This window comes from Sarcophilus harrisii, chromosome 1 (genome assembly GCF_902635505.1).
Source record: "Sarcophilus harrisii chromosome 1, mSarHar1.11, whole genome shotgun sequence".
Taxonomy (NCBI): Eukaryota; Metazoa; Chordata; class Mammalia; order Dasyuromorphia; family Dasyuridae; genus Sarcophilus; species Sarcophilus harrisii.
The window spans coordinates 647,506,479-647,512,478 of NC_045426.1; positions in this window are offsets into that span (position 1 = coordinate 647,506,479).

Sequence of the window (6,000 nt, forward strand, 5' to 3'; positions counted from 1 at the left end):
GGCCAAGTTACAATAACCCTTTTGAGATAAACACTATAATCACATTTTGGTTGTAGAGGAGGAGGCACTGAATCATTTCACAGGAGTCACCTCTGTGACAATTTTTCACTCCCATGCTGATGTACCTGTTCTTACCTGAGCACTAGAAAAGAAAGATGAGATAGTACCAATCACCAAATAGTAGTACCAATTAGTCTGGACCCTCATCTGGCTCAGTCTAGGGTTTAAAATGTAAAATCATTCTACCCAGTGTCTTCAAAGTATTAGTGCAGTTTTCAGCTACTAAATTCTAAAATGCAACACTTAAAATATTTTATTTCATAAATTTAACTTAACTTGACTTCTCTTTAGTCCCCATTTCTCATCCCCTTCCCCTTCCCAACTTCCTGGGACCCAAAAAGATAATACATTCACATTTTGCTTTAAAAAAGTCATTTTATAAAATAAGATTTTTTTAAAAGTTAGAGTATTAAAACTCCCAATTGATGGCAACAGGTCCCTTTTAGGGAAGAAGCAAATGGCATTAGTGCCTATTTATTTTTTTAACATGGTTAATTAAAATTAAAACAGAGTCTCTTCTAAAAGTCTATCTCACATGAATCAAAGATCTATTCACACTTTCCAGAATAGACAACTTTAAGTGAGTCATTTCAATTCTAAATCATTAGAGAAAGTTTACCTTGGGTATGACATGGTAACACTGGGAAGAAAGGGGGGAAATGTCTTTTTGTTGATCCAATTAAGAAATTTCCCTTTGTGAGTGTTTGGATTTTTTCTGCCCAGCTTGAAAGGGGAATTGTTAAAGAAAGTAGAGTTGGTATGATACTTGGTTCTCAGCATTATAGTGATCCAAGACAATTCCACTGGATTTGGGTGAAAAATGTCATCCACATCCAGAAAGAGAACTATGGAAACTGAATGTGGATCAAAGCATACTATTTTCATCATTTTTTGTTTTTTTTCTTGTGATTTTTCCCTTTTTTGTTCTGATTTTTCCTTCATCTAACTTAATATGGAAATAAGTTTAAAATGATTGTACATGTATAACCTATATCAGATTGCTTGCTGTCTTGGGGAGGGAGTTAAGGTATAGAGAAAGAGAAAAAATTTTGGAACTAAAAATCTTACAAAAATGAATGTTGAAAACTATATTTACATGTAATGGGAAAATTTAAATACTATTGAGGAAAAAACCCAAGAAAGTAAAGTTGTTTTTTTAAAGAAAGATATATTCTCCATGGATATTCAGCCATCAACATTATTGCTCCAGAAACCCTAAACTTAAACTCCCTCTTATCAATTTACTTTGCTGTAGAATTTCATCTTTTGTTTGATAGCTCATTTCAAAACTTTACTTTCACCAGGGGAAAGTCACCTTTAGACTCTGATTGAAATGAATTATCAGTCACCACCCACACCTCCCAACATCACAGTCACAAAATTGGGCATGGGGAAGAGACAGAATCATCAGGTGGCAATAGTGAGCCCACTTTTACTCCTGGAAATAAAGTGGCTACTTTTTGGCAGCCTGGCCAGTAAACTTTACAGCCTAATGACTATAAGTCTTGGTGCTGCTCCCAGTGGCCTCCAAAGCCTCTTACTAGTGTTGCAAGTTCACTGTTTGCATTGTATGTCCAATGGGCTTTTCCAACTACCTAAAACTGAGGCTGGCAATTATTTTTTTCTGTAAAAGGCCAGATAGTCAAAAGTTTTGATGTCCAAGAGGCAAAATTGAGAGTATTATATAGGTACTCATAAAATAAGGGAGAAAATTTCCACAAATATTTTATTGATATAATTTATAATATAACAATAATAATAAAGTATAATTTTTGTAATAGAGATCTATCAATAGGAAGAATGGGATTCTTTTTTTTGTGGGGGGAGGGGGGGATAACCCTTCACTTAAAATTTTTCAGTCATTCAGTCATGTCTGATTTGTGACCCTGTATACCATATTTTCCATGGGATTTTCTTAGCAAAGGTACCGAAGTAGTTTCCCAATTTCTTCTCCAGTGAATTAAGGTCAGCAGAGGTTAAGTTTAGGATCATAGAGTTGGTAAGTGTGTGGAGTCAAATTTGAACTCAGGTCTTCCTCACTCTAGGCCCAAAACTCTATCCACTGAACTATATAGCTGTCCTTCACTTAAAATTAGTGTTTCATATAATCAGAATTGATTGCAAATATTCTTCTGTTAATATTGACTTGTTATGAATTGTATGTGTTTTCTCTTTAAAAATATCTTTTAAAACAGATAGGCACTGCCAAGTACTCATATCAAACCATATACACATGATTTTTTGGGGAGGGTTTTGTTTTGTAATTCTCCTTTTTATTTATTTGTATTTTTTATTACACTTTAAATTCTGATTTATCTCCCTCCCTTTCTCCCCACCACCATTTGACATTAGATAGACAGACAGATAGATACATAAATAGATAGATGGATGGATGGAAGGAAGGAAGGATGAATGGATGGATGGATAGATGGATAGGTACATAGGTAGATAAATAGAAAGAAATATAGAAAGGTATGTAAAACAATACCATAGACACTTCTGTATTTCAGTTCTTTCCCTGGAGGTAGATAACATCCTGCTTCCTAGGTCCTTTGTAGTTGATTTGAGTATTTATAATATTCAAAATAATTTATTCATTCACAGTTGTTCTTTGACCAGTATGTTGTTGTATGTAGCATTCACTTAGTTCTGCTCATTTCACTCTTGATTATTTCATTTACATCCTGCCATATTTTTCTAAAAGCCCATGATTTTTAGGTGAACACATTCATAGCTTGAAAAGCATTTTTAGAATTTTATTAACTTCTCTGGATATTTGCCTTTTAGCATGTTATTACATTGCAGCTTAATCATGTTCAGTTCAAGGATAGATGAATGCTCTTCCATTGTGTAACTAAATGGGTTTTGAAATATGGAAATGTCTTTTACATTTGCATCAAATCTTCATGGCTCAGAGCTTCATGAGCTCATAAAATATATCCATCATAAATTTGTGTGGAAGTGGAGAGCTACCATCTTGTTTTATTTTTTGATACTCCAGGTAGTATAAAAAGCAACTTCACATTACTTCTAATTCAATAATATTAGTGGTGTTGCTCTTTTTTAGTGATGTCCAAGTCTTCATGAGTCTAACAGGGGCTTTCCTGACCAAGCCACTAGAGTTGTTTTCCATTTTCTTCTCCAGTTTATTTTACAAATGAGGAAACTCGGCAAACAGGGATTAAGTGACTTTGTCCAGGACAAACAACTAGTGTTTGAGGTCACAGTGGAACTCAGGTCTTTCTGATTTCTGGCCCTGTGTTCTCTACTAAGCTACCTCCCTGTTCTTAATAAAATTGATCTACATTGAGGCAGCTAGATGGCCCAGGACTCAGCAGGACCTGAGTTCAAGTCCAGCCTCAGACACTTAACAGGCAAGTCACTTAGCCCCAATTGCCTCAGAAAATAAATAAACAAATAATGATAATAATAACATTAATCCAAATCAAATTGACTTGACTACAGGGTAAGTTTTAAATATAAATGTAGTATTATCTTGCAATTTTAGAATGAAATGGTTAAGAAATAGTATCAAGTCTATAGCAAAGGTTATTTCCAAAGGCATTCAAAATTTCATAATAGTGATTAAGGGTGGTTCTTCACATTCAGAAAAATGTGAATCTTGATCTTGATCTCAAAAAATCATGACAAAACCTTGTATTTCTCTTCTTTTCTTTTTTTTGGCACAATAGCTTATTGTCATATGTGGAAGTTTAGCAATACACCTTTGAAATTCTATTGCATTATAACTGAATCTCTACAGTTTTTGTGTTCAAGTACCACTTATGGTCTCCATCCCAATTATTCACCCCTGCCTCTGTTACCACAGACATCGCATATATCAATGAACTTGGCTGCATTCTTATAAAGCTTTATTATGGACACACATTTGAATTGGATATATATTTTTTTTATTTTTTCAACCACCTATAATATTTTTTAATTTATTTTTTAAATGCAGGGAAGATTTTATTTTACATTCTTGTATGAATGGGTGCTTAGGTTAGTAGACATATTTTTGAAACCACAAAAACAATTTCTAAAAAAATAAAAAAAAAACATTCTTACATTATGGGCTACACAAAAATAGCCTGCAGGACAGCTAGCAGAGTGGATATAGCATTAACCCTGGAATCAGAAGGATCTGACTTCAAATCCAGCCTCAGAAAAAAATGCTTACTAGCTGTGCAATCCCATGCAAGTCACTTAAACTCAACTGCCTCAAAAACAACAATCGGCAGCCTGGAATAGGCCCATGGACCATCGTTTACTCCTTGAAGAGGCCAAAGTGTCCTCCACCATTTGGACACTAAGAACCCTAAATCTAACCTAACTCAGACTCCAAAAGCACAAGAGAGAAAAGTCACAAGCCAGGAAGGACTAAGCCCAGGTGAAAGCTTTCTGTAGCTGCCTTACTGCTGCATGATTTCCCTTCCCAGGGTCACCCTGCATGGTACAAAAGGTAACTCCCTTCCTAGGCTTTCTGCAGGCCACACTGTGTGAGACAATTAATAACCTTCTATGACAACCCTGGTCACTTTTGCTGATGAGCCATCCCACTCTCACTTCCATTCCTGTGGAATAAGAAGGAATGCAAGGAGATTAATTGTCCTGTAATGGCCATCTCAGGGAAGCAATGCTTGTAATTACCCTGAATGTTTGGAGAACTCCAGGGATCTGAGTGTTTGGGCCTTGAGAAGACAAATTTTCTGATTGTATCTGGCCTTGTAAAGGCCAATGGTAGATAAATCCATTCCTTTAGAATTTTAGTGATCCTTTTGTCCATAACAGTGGCAGTTCCAGGACAAAGGAGAAGCAGATTCCAACTAGTTCCCTCATCCTTCAGCCCCCCCAGGTGACATTTTTGCACCTCTAAGAATATCAGAAAAGGGCAGGGAAGAGACTCATTTTCCCTAGCTTCATCAGGGCTCTTTGGTGATCTCTCCTCTAGCAGCTAGAATAGGAGGATTCTATTAGACAAAATTGGACCTGAGTGGGCCTTTGGCTGCCCTTTCTAGTTTCTTTTTCTTTTCTTGAATAGACAGTCAAGTATCTACCTCGAGGCTTGCAGATGACTTTTTGGATTAAAGAAGTTTTGGGTCCTTTTAGTGAAAGTGACTAGCAACAAGGGGAGTATCTTTAATTAGATGTTCTAGGTAGCCAGAGGATAAAGATTTGTATGGAGATGAAAGGAAAGGTAAAATCCTTTAAACTACTGAGTCCTTTCACTAAGTCTTATAAACTACTTTAAGTTCTGATGAGATTCAGTATCAGCCTCCCAGTAGATTGTCACAGTAATTGTAAGTTAAGTTACTGAATCTTGTTTTAAGTCATCACATCAATGCACACCTTGCGATTTCATTTGTTTGGTTTTGTTTTTAGCATGTCGAGACAAAAATAAAATAACTGTATCTGTTTTATATTGTACATTGAATTTCTTTTAACCCTCACCTCTTAGGGGAGCCTCCGTTCTGAGCTTTAAATACACTGATGCCTGGCATGTTATGGCAGGGGGCTTAATGAACTGAGGAATTGGAGAAAAGGGAATCTGCCCTCTCTCATTAGTGGCCAGATCTCTCCCAGGAATGAGCCCAGTCTGACATACCTTTGTCCAAGCAGAGGAGTTCCTTAAAGGAGGGGGAAGTGGGCACAGTACTGGAATTATCTGGGCTCAGCAGTGGTTCTTCAAGGTTGGATTAATAAAAATCACTTTCGCCTGGCCCTTTTTAAAACATCAGGTGATGAATCTAAAGCTGAGAGACTTCTAGGAATATTATAGCCAAGTCCCAGACCTCCCATAACAAGGAGATAATATTGCAAGCAACCAAAAGGAAACAATTCAAATATAGTGGGAAAACAGGCGAGATAACATAAGATTTAGCACCTTCTGGATTAAAAGATCAAAGGCAGTGGTCCTCAAAGTGTAGTCCAAAGAATTGT